Source organism: Narcine bancroftii, chromosome 13 (assembly GCF_036971445.1).
Source record: "Narcine bancroftii isolate sNarBan1 chromosome 13, sNarBan1.hap1, whole genome shotgun sequence".
NCBI lineage: Eukaryota > Metazoa > Chordata > Chondrichthyes > Torpediniformes > Narcinidae > Narcine > Narcine bancroftii.
This window is the reverse complement of record NC_091481.1, coordinates 82,868,450-82,885,180: the sequence shown is the minus strand read 5'-3', so window position 1 is coordinate 82,885,180 and position 16,731 is coordinate 82,868,450.

The window sequence follows — 16,731 nt, the reverse complement described above, 5'->3', positions numbered from 1 at the left end:
ACAGCATGGTTACAGGCCATTGCAGCCCAATTTACATCCCATTAGCCTACACCCCCACTACATTTTGAATGGTGGGAGGATATTGGAGTGCCTGGGTAAAACCCATGCAGACACAGGGAGAACATACAAGCTCCTTACAGACAGCATGGGATTCGAACCCCAGTCCAATCCTTATCGCTGGTGCTGTAAAGGCGTGGCGCTAACTTCTACGCCAGTCGTGCCGCCCTATGCCCCCATTGATGTGATCCTCTGGAATCGTTGTCTAAAGAAGGTGTGGAAAATTGTTGAGAACCCTTACCATGCAGTATCTTCAGCTGCTCTCAACAGGGGAAGAGATCCAGAAGGATCAGAGCCAGCGCAACCAGGCTGAGGGACAGCTTCTTCCCACAGGCAGTGAGACTCCTGAATGACCAAAGGAACTGCTCGCACTCACCCTCTGAGACTCCTGTATACACGAAGCAATATTTATTTATTTATTTGCATAGATGAATACTTGTCCTGCGTATGTATTGCTTATCTGTATGTCTGGTTATGTGTCTGCGTGTTTGCACCGAGGACTGGAAGACGCTGTTTCATTGGGTTGTACGTGCAATCGGATAATGTGCTTGAATCAAACGATGAAAAGCTTTATTTCGTGTGCTACCCAGGCAAGTCAGCCCAGCAGGTAGGGCAATAATAAATCAAAAGTGCTGGGTGTACCAAAGCAAATGCCTCATGTGCCTCCCAGAATAGGCTCTGCTGTGTATATTTCCAGCTTGGAACAGTTAATCCTTAAATGTTCCTTCCATTAAATAGCATTTGTCCTGGCTATGAATTTAGGGGCCTGCAGTCACTTTGGGCCTGTAAAATCCAGTTACCACGGCAACCTGTTGAATAGCTTTATTCACCGTGATTACCCAGGCAATAAGGATAAGTGCTGGGGACTTCAGAGAAAGATTACATCGGAAAACGTGTATTAATTAGAAAATTTTCACCCTTGCCTTTTAGAGGCACCAGAAGGGAAGCAATGGGTAAAGCTCCATCCATGACACGGAGTGGCTGGTGTGTTATAAACCTTCTCAGTCCTCCAGAATGGGAGAAAATTCGGCATCCCCTGAGACCAAGGCTGCTCAGATCGATAAATAGAGAACAGGAGATGAAGAATTAAAGCACAAAAGTTTGCTGACACAGAGGTTGAAGTATAAACACGTTGCTGGAGCAAATTAGCAGGTCAAACAACATCCGTTACGCAGCAAAGGTAAAGATACAGAACTGACGTTTCGGGCTTGAGCCCTTCATCAAGGTCTGGAAAAATGTCGGCAGGTGTCTGAACAAAATGGTGGGGTTGGGAGAGGGGCAGGGGGAGGAGCACAGGCCTAGGGGCAGGAACTAATAGGTGGATAAGGGAGGGAGGAAGGGTCAGCGTCATGGGGGCGTGGGCATTCATGGGCAATACCACCCAAATGAGTTATTGTGCCCCACCCACCCAGTGTGACACTGCCAGCCCCACCCGGTCTGATGTTGCTATTGCTGCCCCTCCCAACACAGCTGTCGCCACCCACCCCCCTGCCCATCGGTGCGACGATGCCGAAAAATCGGTGCCTGCCTGTGGTTACCGTAATGCCCCCCTCAATTAGATCTGATCTGTCTCTGGAGGGAGGGCACAGCAGCAAACAGGGGGAAGGGGGATGGCTCTGTGAATGGAGAGGGAAGGGGGTGGAGAGTTGGAGGAATGGAGACAGAAGGACGGGGAAGAGAGGGAAGGGGGAGTGGTCTAGCAGAATCCGGAAAAGTCGATGTTAATGCCAACCGATTGGTGATTGGTGTTGTTTCTCCAATTTGCAGGTGGCCTTGGTCTGATAGTTCACGAAGTTGGGAACAGCAGGTGAAAATTGGTTTGAGCCCTTCTGACCAAGCAAGGGATCAAATATTATGGGGAGAAGGCTGGGCAGTGGGAATGAAATTGGGCTGAACGATTTAGCGGCCGGCCCAACGCTGTTACTGCGCCAGCAATCAGAACCGGGGTTCAAATCCCATGCTGTCTGTAAGGAGCTTGCATGTTCTCCCCGTGTCTGCATGGGTTTTCCTGAGGGGGCTCCGGTTTCCTACCACCATTCAAAACCATATCGGGGGTGGGGGGGGGGATTAGTTGGTAGGTTAATTGGGTGGCAGGGGCTTGTGGGCCGGTAGGACCTGAAAAGCTAGAGAGTAAATATTCACAGTTACCAGGGTGAAAGAAAAGTGGCCCTGACAACAGTGAGGTCAATAGACTTTGTGGTGTTAGGAGTAGTTTAATAATGAGGTGGTACAGGGAGGTTGAAGAGGATGAATGCTCTTGGATAAAAATTGTTCCTGACCCTAGTTGTGATCTATGGAGATCGTTGTCTGAAGAGGGCGTGCAAAATCACTGAAGAACCCTTTCTCCCTTCACACACCATCTTTCAACGGCTCCTGTTGGGAAGAGATCCAGGAGGATCAAAGCCAGCACCACCAGGCTGAGGAACAGCTTCTTCCCACGGGCAGTGAGAACGCTGAACGACCAAAGGAACTGCTCGCACTCACCCTCCGAGAATCTTACATTCATGAAATAATATGTATATGTTTATTTATATAAATGAATACTTGTGCATATGTATTGTTTGTCTGTATGTGTGCTATGGTTGAGTGCCTGCATATTTTGCACTGAGGACCAGCGAACGCTGTTTCATCGAGCAATACTTATGCAATCAAATAACAATAAATTTGACTTGACTTGTTCTATCAAAGCCTTCTCAACTCTTGGTATTGACTGTGTCAATGTGAGGGTGGAGTCCCTGATGTGTGCAATTGAGTGAAGGGCTAGAATAATCCATGGGATATCCATCCACAGTCCTGTCACAAACCAGGGAATACTAAAGAAATATCAGTCAAAGAGCAATGCAGGCCATAGAAAAGATCCTCGCCCAACCTTCAACCACCCAGCGATACGAATCCAACATTCGTCGCAACTTCATCACCCCCCCCCCACAAAAAAAGATTCTACCACTCACCCACACCCTGGGTGCAGTTTGAGAATGTAAGTTTTAAAATGTTGAATGAGAGAGAGAGAGAGAGAGAGAGAGAGAGACAGAGAGAGAGAGAGAGACTAACTGCATTCCATTCCATTGTTTGCAATTCAAGAAGCCTGGGGCTGATAAGGAACTCCTTAAATGGCAAAATAGTCAAAGACTATTAACCATTAGGCAAGGAATCAATGAATCCCAGAAGAATTCTAAGAAATATGCGCTAATATGGAGAAATCTGTTCTGGAAAACTTAATACAAAATTTAACAGGGGTTGTACGTTAATTGGATGTAATTGGGTGGCATGGGCTGGTGGGCCGAAAGGGCCTGTTACTGTACTGTGTGTCTAAATTATATATATTTTTTACAAATGCATTTAATTAAAACATTTAGGTTCTGTCTGTGACTTGTAAGACATTAGGCAGTCCCTCATGGGGTGAGACTAGCTGCTCATGGCCAATGCTTCTTGCTGTAACACAGATCTCATGCTTTGCAAAGTAATTAGAAATTTGCTTTTGATGCTATATTTATGTTTACATTCAAGCAACCTCAGGTTCTCTTTACCAAGTTAATCAAGTTGCCTTTGGGATATGGTGATCCAGGGATCACTGGGGGATCAGAGGCAGAGAGGGTGAGCAAATTCAAATTATTGGGAGTCATTATCTCGGTGGTTCTTTCCTGGACCCAACACCCTAATGAAATCATGAAGAAATCTCATCAGTATCTCTACATATGAGCCTTTTACTTAAATCAGCCCCTGATTGAGTTTGCTGTTGAGGACTTTGATGGTGGAGGGGGAGCAGCTGTTCCTGAACCTGACGGTGCGAGTCTTGTGGCACCGATACCTCTTTCCTGATGGCAGCAGCGAGAACAGAGTGTGTGCTGGATGGTATGGATCCTTGATGATCGCTGCTGCTCTCCGATGGCAGAGTTCCCCATAGAGGGTTCTCGATGGTGGGTGATGCCCTGTGCTGTGTCCATTACCTTTTGCAGGGATTTCTGCTCAGGGTTATTGGCGCCCCATGCCAGACCATGATGCAGTTGGTCAGCGCACCTCTGCAGGAATTTTCCAGGGTTTTTTATGTCATACCAGACCTCCGCAAATTCCTGAGGAAGTAAAGGTGCTGACGTGCTTTCTTCACGTTGCCATTAGTGTGTTGGGTCCAGGAAAGATCCTCCGAGATGGTGACTCCAAAGAACTTAAATTTGCTCACCCTCTCCACCTCTGATTCCCCCAATAATCACTGGATCGTCCACCTCTGGCTTTCCCTTCCTGAAGTCAACAATCAGCTCCTTGGTTTTGGTGACGAGCCACCACTCAGACCGTCTTGTCAGTCTCCCATCGCACAGTATCAATATCCACCTCCAATTTCCTTCAACGCATCAGCCCCAATTTTTAAACCCTCCACTTTGCTTTCCCTTTTCCCCCTGGCTCATTCCCACCCTCCCTACCTTCCTGTCATCCACACCTTCCTCCAGATCCCTACCCCCTTCCCTTCCCATTTTCCTATCAGAATCAGCGTCAGAATTTATTGTCATGAACATGTCACGAAATTTGTTGTACTACGGCAGCATCACGAGGCAAACATTCATATAAACCACGTCACAAAATAAATAAAAATAGTGCAAGATAAAGATAAAGTCAAAGTGAGGCCGTGTCTTTGGTTTATTGTCCATTCAGGAATCTGATGGCGGAGGGGAAGAAGCCGTCCTTGTGCCACTGGGCGCTCGTCTTCAGGCTCCTGTACCTTTTCCCCAATGGTAGCAGAGTGAAGAGGGCGAGGCTTGAGTGGTGGCGGTCCTTGAGGATAGAGGCTGCTTTCTTAAGATACTGCCTCATGTAAAAGTCTGATATCGCAAGCCGAGTTAACAACCCTGGGTTATGGGGATAAGGCTGGAAAGGGGTACTGATGGTAGTGATCAGCCATGATCTAAAATGGCAGTGCTGGCCCGACGGGCCAAATGGCCTACTCCAGCTCCTATTGTCTATTGTCTATTGTCTATTGTCCTGAGAGTTGGCACCTATGTACCAGGCAGTGACACAACCAGCCAGAATGCTCTCCACGGTCCACCTGGAGAAGTTTACGAGTCTTCGGGGACGTACCGAATCTCCTCAGCACCTCACAAGGTACAACCGCTGGTCCCTTTCCACCTATCACCTACTCGCCAGTGGCCCCTCCTTCCCGCCCACCTCCCCACTTCGATTCAGGTACCGCCCAATTTCTCATGAAGGGTTCTGCCCCGGACCGCTGACTGCCTATTCTCTTCCATGGATCCCGCCTGACCCTTGGGACTCTTTGCCTCTCACTCCGCTTTCTCTCCTGATGTTTCCTGTTGGCTAGGCCGAGCAGTTTGACTCGTCCTGGAATGAATTTGTGGTTGATTGAATCGAGGGGCGGGAGGTTGGTCTGTGGGAGGGATTTCGCATCTCTGCCAGCTCCATGGTGCTTTTGACTGCCTGGCCTCCCAGGACCAGAATTCCCTCCCTCCTGTCTCCTCCTTTAGGATTCTCCTTCAACCCCACCTCGTCTGCCTAGCTTTGAGTCCACATCCCTCTCTCTCTCTGTCAAATTATGTTCACTAATCAGATAATGTTCGATGAAAGTGAACGCACAGACATTTCTAGGAAACCTTATCGTGGCAAGCTGCAGTTGGGATTTTCCAGGATATTCTGTGGCAGAACCCCCTGCAGTTGCTGGGGAAACCCATTCCTCTGGGAGCCATGCCAGGGGTCATTGGAACAGCTGAACCCCGGCCACATTTCCTCAGGTCACTCGGGATTATTTCGGGTTGACCCAGACTGTAAGCCTCGCCTCCTCCATCCACTGAATCAGGAGGGTTCTGCATTGCTTAACTTCTCCTACACCCAGCGTGTCCAAACAAGAACTTGTGTGTCTCGTCCCATCCCCCACTCTTCCATATACACGAACTTAACTACCTTTGCTTCTTTAGCGAACTCACAGCTGTTTCATATTCACATTTCCTTCTTTCTCCCTCTGTTCCTTATTTTACTTTTTCTCTCTCTTTTCTCTCTATCTCTTTTCCCTCTTGGCTTCTCTATCCCTTGCTATCTTTCTCTCTCCTGTGTCTATCCTTCTTTTGCTCTTTTTCACCCTCTCTCTCTTTCTCTCCCTCTATCTCCTCTCTTATCCCGTTCTCTCTCCGCTCTCTCTGTCTTTCTTCCTCCCTTTCTCTATTTCTCTCTCCTCTCCCCCTCTCTCTCCCTTTCTCTCTCCCTGTCTCTTTTTCGCCCCCCTCCTCTCTCCCCTTTCTCTCTCTCCCTCTCTACCTCTGTCTCTCTCCCCTTCTCTATCCCTCTCCTTCTCTCTCTCTCTTTTATCTCTCTCTCCGCTCTCTTTCTCTGTCTCTTTCTCCCTCCCTCCCTTTCTCTATATTTCTCCCTCTCACTCTCTCCTCTGTCTATCTGTCTCTCTTTCTCTCTCTCCCCTTTCTCTTTCTCTCTCTCTCGCTGTCTCTCTCCCCATCCCCTTCTCTGTCTCTCCCTCTCTTGCACAATGTCATCTATTACCATAGCAAGACCGATTCAAGGAGCATCATCCAAAAAAAAAAGGAGCGTCATCCACCAATATTGATCCCTGGTGTTATTGGCAGGATGTCTAAAAACATTGCCAAGGAGCACAGTTTTAAGGCAGATAAAGAGGTAGAAAGAAAAGTTTGTGGAATTCATTCCAAATAAAATCTTGGCAGTTGAAGGCAGTGCACCATTGATAGAGCAATAACACACCCACACATACACCCACACACACATACACACCCACATACACACACCCACATACACACAAACACATACATGCACACCCACATACATGTACATACCCACACACACACACCCACACACTCGTACATGCGCACACACATACACACATACCCACATACACACGCGCACACACACCCAGATACATGTACACACCCACACCCACACAAACACACATATGCAAACGTGTATATGCATTAAGCAAGAACAGCACTCTCAATCCCACACATACATGTGCACACACATGGAAACATGCATATACACATACAGAAAACACACACACACAATCGTGGGTGAGAAGGAAGTAATTCTATCTCTGCTTTTGGGAGAGGGGCCTGTGTTTCATTCTATTAATGCTGGCCTGTCATAGCCTGAAAGCCACAGCACAGCTCTGTCATCCACAGAGAGAGCTGCCAGAAAAGTTATTTTATTTCTGCTTTCACATGAGAAAAATATTCAAAATGTTTGTTTAATGTCTTCTCTTGCCAAAACCACACACCGCTTCACTCAGCATGTCACCTCACACATCCGCAGGAACATTCCCACCAGCCAAAACTCAGGCTCCTCCAAACCAAAGGCTCCAAGCACCAAGTGGGGCACAAAATGGCCTGTCAGATCCCGAGGCCTGGGTTTGGACATAAACGGGCTCAACAGCAGGTCCCCTCAACCACAGCCCGAGTTTGGGTTGCCCCGAGTGTATGTCCCTAGAGACTTGGACATTTCCATAAATGAACAGAAGTTTCAGGTCAAACCAGGTTCGAGGACACTTTCGTTCTCACTCCTGTCAGACTCCTAAATGAACTTCATATAAAATTATATTCTCCCAACTCCAACTCTGCACGTCATGCTATGTTTTGCCTGCTGTACTATGTATGGGATGTCTACCTGGGACGCTCACAAAATAAAGTTTCTCACTATTAACACACACACACCGTAGAATCATTGAAAATTTACAGGAAAGAAAGGCCCTGTGCCAGACTATAGTTCTGCCTACCCCCACTGACCTACACCCATAGCCAAACATACCACTACCTCCCACCCCCATCCATGAACCTATCCAAATTATTCTTAAATGTTAAAATTGAGCCCACGTTCACCACTTCAGCTGGCAGCTCATTCCACACTCACACTGCTCTCTGTGTGAAGAAGTTCTCCCTGATGTTCCCCCTACACTTTTCCCCTTTCACTCTTAACCCATGTCCTCTGGTTTGTATCTCACCTACCCTCAGTGGTAAAAGCCGACCTACATTTACTCTGTCTGTCCCACTCATAATTTTAAATGCCTCTATCAAATCTCCCCTCATTCTTCTACACTCCAGGGAATAAAGTCCTAACCTATATAGCCTTTCCCTGCAACTCAGTTCCTGAGTAGTAAATCTTCCCTACACTCTTTCAATCTTATTGATATCTTTCCTGTTGTTAGGTGACCAAAAATGGACACAGACACACACACACACTCAGTTTATCTTACCTGTAGCCTACAAAGAGTACTCTCCAGTATTCTGGAAAAATATTTATCTCTCTCTCAACATTACTAATGTTTTGGTCATGATCTCTACGCCATCAGTTCTCTGTGAATAGTAAGGGATTGCTTAAGGTGGGATGTGGGTGGAAAGAAAAGTTTGAAACCCACTGTTGTAATCGTACCTAATGGACTCGTTATGTGCACCGTTTCAGAACTCCAAAGGAAATGGGCCAATGACCATTTTTCTCATGCAAAATATTTCAGTAACAATTGGGTTTAGATTCTCAACCTTCCCTTCCCACTCACATCCCGCCTTAAGCAAACCCTTACCAATGGCCTGGGGATTACTTACAGTGGGATGTGAGTGGAAAGAGAAAGGTTGAGAACCACTGGGCTAAGCCAACCACGCCGCCCCAAGCCAATAAATTCTGATTCTGATTCTATGCAGTTTTGAAAAATTAAAGCTGCCCCACCAAATATCATCAGACTCTTGGGGGTTGCCTTCTCTCCGATTCACCTCTCCAATGCTTGGCTGTAATTTATTTATTTTTGCTCGTAGCTCATTCCAAGCCAGTTGTCCTCCACTGGTTCTGAAGTTTCCTGTGTCTCCTTCCACGAAGCATTGGTTAAAGATGCATAGAGGAATGAACTTCTCCCCTATGAAGTAATGGGTCAAAGCAGGAAGAGTTCAAAGTCCCTGAAACTGAGCTGACAACAGGGATTCGAGCATCAAGCTTTCCAGAACTGTGTTGAGAAGGGGATGAAGATTGTTTTGTTCTGTTACATTCATCGGCAGCTCATGGGTGGATCTAATCTCTCATTCTTTGGCTCTGTCTTCGGTTCTGTTCAGGCACCCATGTGTAATGGCTCAGGTCTTTATCTCAAAGATGAAAGGAGCCGTACAGATGCAGCTGTTGGCACAGATGTTGGTATTGCTTGAACAGCTGGTCACAGCCTAATCTCATTTTTTACGGTGAGAGACTTTTTCCCCACCCCCATCTTGGCTGCCTTCCCGGGCCTGCAAGAGATTTCTTCGGAAATGGAAACATTGGTGGAGCAGCCCCACATGTTTGAACGCCAGGTTTGTGGAATAAAGGGGACCTCCCCAATGCTAGTGAAAAGCTGGGTCGCCCATCCAGAAGATCTCCGTGCAGTCGAAGGCTGAGGAGGGGGTACCAGGTAACGGAGAGCGGGTGCCGAGGCCGCTGGAGGCTTCCTGGTCGCGCCGGAGGTTCGGATCTGGAGCTCAGGTGGCCAATGGTTTGGACTGAAGTCTGTGCGGCTGAGGAGGAAAATCCACAGAAGCTCAGTGAAGGGACTCTCTTTGGCTTCTCTTTCTCTGACTGTAAGGGGACGCCAGGCAATCTGTGTCTGCCTCATGGTAGATTTTATTACACCTGTTTTATTGCATGACAACCAAAGAATCCTGAATCTGAAGAAGAATGCTTCTGAACAAACTCATTTGCTTTATGAGTACTCTATCCAACCACCTGAGGTTAAAAGGGTCAAACAGTTGTCTCTAATACCCTTGGAGGTTATTACTTCTACAAGAGGCTATGTTTGTCTCGCAAGTGCTTTAAAACATCTTGAGATGGTAGAAAATGCATTGCTAATGTACGTTTTAATTCAACTTGCCTGCTCATTTTGAACTCCTTTAGAAGCAAGCGTGCTCACGTCCGTGAAAGCTGCGTGACCTGCTAGAGTTTCGCCACCACTTTTGTGGATTACACTTGACGCCACATCTGCAGATTTTCTAATCTGTCTCAGCCTGTAAAGGCCTCTCCGTGGCCAAGAGACCCAACTCAACGAGGAGGAGTGGGCAGAGGCGGATTAACTACCACCCGGGCCCTTAGGTTGAGCTTTACTAAGGGCACTCCCTGACCTTGCCGCCTTGCCCCACCCTTCGTTGAATGAAATAAACATTGTTACATTAGGGGGTCTCCAAACACTCCTTCTGGGGTCCCCAAGGTCCCCGATCCTGCCGGGACCCCCTCCTTTCCAGACCCCTAGGCTTAAGTCTATATGACCATATAACAATGAGCACACTCCATGCTGTGGAGTAATGAATTATTGTTTTGGAAAGCAAGAGATGAACTGAACTCGGAAGATTAGGTCTGGAGCCGCAGTCTGTCTGAGAGAAGTTGGCTGTTTTAAAAGGGTCATGTGGTTTTCTCTGAGAGAGTGAGAGAATTCAGTTCTACAGTTCAGCAACTGGGACTGGAACATGGCAAGCCTGTTTGAAACCCCATTTTGAGGACGGGTTGAGAGTTCTTAGTTCAGCCCGGTCAAAGCCCTTGTGGTCCATATGGTTGGCTGTATAATGTTTCACTTGAATAAGTGAAACAAAAAAATAACTCTGTGGTGACCTGACAGAAAGAGGTTATCATCTGGAAAACCCTGATGGGGCAAGTTTCTTCGGCAAGACACTAAAGTGGCTGATCGAAAGGGATCACCTGTGGGTGTCCAACGAGCAACAAATCTCTCTCTGAAAACTGACAAGAACCTTCCTGAGTGGTAACCATTTACCTTTCAAGCACCAAAGCCTGGTGAAGATTCATAAATGTTAAATTCTGTGCATAGTATAAAAATGGCCTAATACCGGTGAACTTGGAGGAGTGAGATTGGACTGGAAACCAAAGAACTTTTCTGAACATATACACACATGTGCGCTTAGAATTAGAAGGGGATTAAGTTAAGTTAATAGAAATGTTAGAGTTTGGGGTTAGGGTTAGGGTTTTGTTTAAATAACCATTTGTTTTGGTGAATTTCTATTGCTGCTGGGTTTTGGGGTCCTCTGGGCCCCTAACAGCCTACTGACATTTTGCCCATACCTTGACGAAAATGTTGGTTATGAATCTTTATCTTTCCTATGTAAAGGACGCTGTTTGACCGGCTGAGTTTTTGTGTTTTTTACTTCAATCATGGTGCCTGCAGACTTACGTGTCTTAATCCAGCAAAGAGTGAATCTCGCTTCAGACCCGACAAAGGCTCCCAGGGCAGGGGCAGCACTGTTTGGATTGAGAATGTCTCTGTGTACAGTGTCCCAAGCATAGAGAACAGTTGGAGCTGCACACACTAAAATTCCCTCTGCCATTCATGGTTTCCCTCAGTCAGTGCACGGGCGGTCTGGGCAAGGTTGCTTTGTCTCCTCTGAGCTTTGTGCTACGCTCTGCATGCGGTTGCCAAATGAAAGAGAGGGAGGAGGGCAGGCAGTCACCCCCGTGATGAGAGTTCAGCGGCAGAAGTGACCCTGGAGTTCATGGCCAAGAATTGGCCAGCTCCCAAGACACTTCCAGACGATTAGCTCTTTAACCTCCAGAGCCAAACATCAACCAGGGCCAAACTCAGAGCAAGCATACTGTGTTCTAAATCCACGGAATAATCTCCCTCTTGTGTACAGCATATGCAAGCGGTTGGTTTTTAACAGCAGAGAAGTGGGCATTCAGCCTGCATTCTTCATACACTGGACAACAAATTATGTCAAAAGGTTTTGTTTCCTGAAAAACAATCGGGGATCATGACTTTCAAGCTGATCACCAAGATCATTTCAGATCGCCTGTATCACGTAGGAAGTTGGAGAAACATGAAATTAACTTTGATTGAATTTAGCATGTTTAATCTGACCCATTGCGGTAGCTCAACTGACCTAAAAATGTTTTGCCGCTGATATCCGTTCGTACTCTGCATCTGATGCCTCTCATGTCAGTGTCCAGTTGGCCTGATGCCGCTTTTCCACAGTCGCAATGTCCCGGCAAAACCTTTCACCGTGCTCATCACCAACGGCACTGAGATCAGCGGGGAAAGAGTCCAAGTGCGAATGCAGAAAAAGAATTTTCAAAGATGCGTTGCACTCTTGAAGTGAGCTTAAAATATGACAGAAAATCACAAAAATAGGTGATATCTACAAAATGGTACGCGATAAGAACATGAAGATGACCAGCTGCACAAAAACCATAAAATACATCCAAAGGTGCTCAGGAAGCAACGTCTTCATTACGAGGTGTAATTGGGCAACTTCCACATCAGGGTTTCCAAAAACCTTGAATTCCTATTGGATTTATCTGGGATTCTCATGCTGCTCTCTGGAAGTGGAAACATTGTCAAATTGCTTCATCGTTTTAACCATCGCTTTCAGACCACCATTCCTCTTTCTTTTAGGCACTAAACATCACATTAAAACATTGCAGCATTGTACAGGCCCTTTTCCCCTCCATGTTGTGCTAAACCCTCCCAACCCTATAACCTGCTATTTTCCTTTTGTTCATGTGCCTGTCTAATAATCCTTTAAAGGCCCCTAATCTTTCAGTCTCCTGTCAAGGCATTCTAGGCCTCAACATCGCTCTGTGTAAAAAACATAGCCTGATGTCTCCCCTATAATTCCCCCCCCTTAACCTTATACACAGGTCCTCTAGTGGTTGTTATTCCCACCACGGGAAACAGGTAGTGGCTGTCCAGTCTATCTGCACCTCTCATAATTTTGTAGATCTCGATCAAATCAGAAGCATTAAATTTTTAGACATGCTACACAGAAACAGGCCTTTCTGGCCCACAAGCCCATGCTGCCCAGATGCCACACCAAACCTCATACGCTTTTGGAGGGTGGTAAGAAACTGGAGAAAACCGACACAGACACGGGGAGAACATGCAAAGTCCTTACAGACAGTGCCATAGTTGTTGACTCTGTAACAGCGATGGACTAACCATGCCACCCCAAGTATTTATTGACCCACTGTCAGTGCTCTACCTCAGCTCCCTTGTCCACTGCCTGCAGCGGAACGGGGCATTGAAAGGAATGCAAAGGCATTCGTCTCAAACAGATGGGCCACATTTCTGAGATAGCTCGGCCTAATTACCCACAAGTGTCCGCTCCCGGCCCCCTGTGTTTCCCTGTCACTCAAGCTCTCTCCACACTTGCTTCCCTTTCCACTGACATCGGCTGAAGCCTTGCACCTGACCTTAAAGGAGCCCTACGCCATGGAGAGGAAAGAAAACGTTTGAAAACTTCTGTTTTAATCGTCCCTCATTGACTCGTTATGTGCAGGGTTTCAGAACTCCAAAGGAAATGGGCCAATGACCATTTTGCTCAAGCCAAATATTTCAGTAACAATTGGATCTAGAGCAGTGATTCTCAATCTTGGGTTGTAGGAGATCTTTCTGCTGAGTGACCAGCAAAAATTGATTGTAGGAGTCATCCAGACAGCGCAAAGGATGCTATTCACATTGTCCCAGTGGTCACCCATTACAATTCCACATCCCATTCCCTTGAAGACATGCACTTTCAGACTGAGACCACCTGCAAATTGGAGGAACAGCGCCTCATCTTCTGTTGGAGCAGCCCCCCACCAACCGGATTGTCTTCGGTTTCTGTTAAACCCACCTCCCCCCTACCCCTTCGTCTTGCCCCTGTCTTCTTTCCCCCACTTCTGTCTGTCGCTATATCTGTTCCCCCCCCCCTCTCTTGTTCTTCCTTATTCCCTCTGTCTCCTTTCACAGAGCCAAAATCAATTCTCACCACTCTTCTGATCAGATCCGATTAACACCTTTTGTTGGTCTGGATTCTTCCCCCAGCCAGTCTTCACTCTTTTTTCTGACATTTTTCTGTTCTTTGCTTATACCGTGAAGAAGGGCTCGGCCCGAATCCTCACTAATACATCTTTACCTCCTATGGACGCTGTGAGACCAGCTGAGTTCCTCCAGCATTTCTGTGTGATTTTACTGTAATCACAGCGTCTGCAGATTTCTGTGTTTCACTAAATATTTACTCTCCCCATTTCTCTTTCACTTTTATTTCTCTCGTTTTGTCTCCATTTCCTCTCTCTTTCCTTTGCTCCACTCTCTCACCCTGTAATCAGATTCTAATAACCACCCAGGAGAGATCATGCTTTGCGTTTTCCCAGTCTTTGAGAGGATTATCCACCTAACATCTTTAAACATCCGCCTCAATCGCGGCCTGGTATGGGGACATCATTATCCCTACCTGCAAAGGGTAGTGGACACAGCCCAGTGCATCACAGGGAAAAACCCTCCCCACCATCGAGAACATCTACAGGGGACGCTGCCTTCGGAGAGCAGCAACAATCATCAAGGACCCTCACCACCCAGCACACGCTCTGTTCTCCCTGCTCCCATCAGGACAGAGGTCTTGGTGCCACAAGACTTGCACCTCCAGGTTCCGGAACAGCTGCTCCCCCTCCACCATCAGACTCCTCAACGACAAACTCAATCAGGGACTCTCACTTGTGCACTTTATTGATTTCGTATTGCATAGTCAGTTTGTTTATATTTCTTTGTTTGTTGAGTACATTGGTAACAGTTTATTCTTGCACTATCAGTAAGTGGTAATTCTGCCGCTCCCGGAGGAAAAAGAATCTCAGGGTTGTATGTGATGCCATGTATGTAACCATATAATCATATAATAATTACAGCATGGAAACAGGCCAACTTGGCCCTTCTAGTCCATGTTGAACACTTTCTCCCACCTAACCCCACTGACCTACACTCAATCCGTAACCCTCCATTCCTTTCCTATCCATACACATATCCAACTTACTTAAATGCTAATATCGAGCCTGACTCCGAAACTTCGTCTGGAAGCTCGTTCCACACACCCACCACTCACTGAGTGAAGACGTCCCCCCCCCACCCACCTTCTCTCAGCTCACGTCCTCTCGTTTATATCTCCCCATTTTTTAAAGGAAAAAGCCTCTCCACATCCACTCTAACTATACCCCTAATAATTTTAAATACCTCAATCAAATCCTCTCTCAATCTTCTTTGCTCCAAACAATAAAGACCTAACATTTAATCTTTCTCTATAATTTAGGCATTCTACCAAATCTTCTCTGAACTCTCTCTAAATTGTTGATATCTTTCCTATACTTTGGTGACCAAAAGTGTACACAATACTCCAAGTTTAGCCTCATCAATGCCTTGTACAATTTTAACGTAACATCCCAGCTCCTAGACTCAATACTCTGATTTATAAAGACCAACGTAGCATAAGCTTTCCTCACCACCCTATCCACGTGTGACTTCATTTTCAGAGAACGATGTACCATTATTCCTAGATCCCTCTGCACTCTTCAATGCTCTACCATTCCCCTATTTTGCTTAGCCCCACCAAATGTCACACTTTCCTGCATTAAACTCCATCTGCCGTCTTTCAGCCCACTCTTCTAACTGGCCTAAATCCCTCTGCAAACTTTGAAACCCTTCTCCACTCTCCACAGCTCCGCCTATCTCCGTATCATCCGCATACTTACTAATCCACTCAGACTATAAATCTGAAATCTGTGGTCATCCAGAGAAAGTAAATGTTTGCAAAAGGTAAATGTTTGCTTTCCCCATTTCTCTCTTTTAATTTTATTTCTTCCCTTTATCTCCCTTTCCTCTCGCTCTACTCTCCAGAGTCTAACGATATCAGTTTTTAATGATCACCCAGTGTCTTCCCGCTCTCTAGGAGGGTTGCCCAGTTAAACATCCACCTCAAGTGACTTCTACCCTCCTGCCATCGAGGCATTTGTGAACGAAGCTGACGAGAAGCCATGCCTTCTTCTGTTGAACTGAATAAGCTTGTTTAAAGCCATCCTTGATTCAGTTCCGTGGAGGCAGTTCTGCAAGTTATATCCACAGAGCTACCCAGGGCACCTAATTACATCAGGAAATGCAAGGGTGGGGAGGGGGGGGCGAAATCTCTCTGACAAGATTACTTCCAGCTGTGAACTGCCCTGAGTTCCCAGTTAATCAGGCAAGCAATCTGCAGACTGCAGTAATGTATCCGCTGTGATACCTCATTGCTTTCTGCAGGCAAATACTCTGGGTTAAAGAGGAAAAGTATTTCTTCTGTGTACCTCAGCATCAGACACAAAGCGTGTCAAGGAGTCTTGTCTCAGCTCCAATGCTGGTACTGACCAGATGTATAAGAAAAACCAGTTTGCCTCCCCTACTGCACGACCCTCAGATTTTCTTCTGGGGCTTCTAATCCCAGCATCTATGGTCTCCAGGTTAAATGTTGTGACCGTTTCTGTGGTGTCCAGCAACTGTGCTGGAGGTACTGGCGTTCTTTTGTTTAGCCAGAGGCTGGGATCGAGCCCAAGGTACACCACCAGAGCAAAATGTTTAACCTCAGCCCTTGGGTGCAGGCATCACTCACGTGCTGAGTGGTAGTTCATGCTCCCCAGATGCCCAAGAGGGAGCTGGGCGGGGGAGGGTCCCATGAAACAAGGGTCATGGTCTCAGTCGAGAGAGGAGGCGGATGCAAGGGGCTCGGGGGTGTGGGGGGTGGGTGGTGGCTTCCAGCCTGCCTGTCTCCGGGCGGTCGGAGAAGGACCCACTCACACCACACATGCTGACCTGCTCGAGTTGTCAACAGCTTCAATTGGTTCTCGAGTTCGTCCCCGGGGTGGGGTGGGGGGGCATGGGGGATGGGGCTGGAGTCTCCCAAAGGAATATCTTGTCCAAAAATGGCTGCT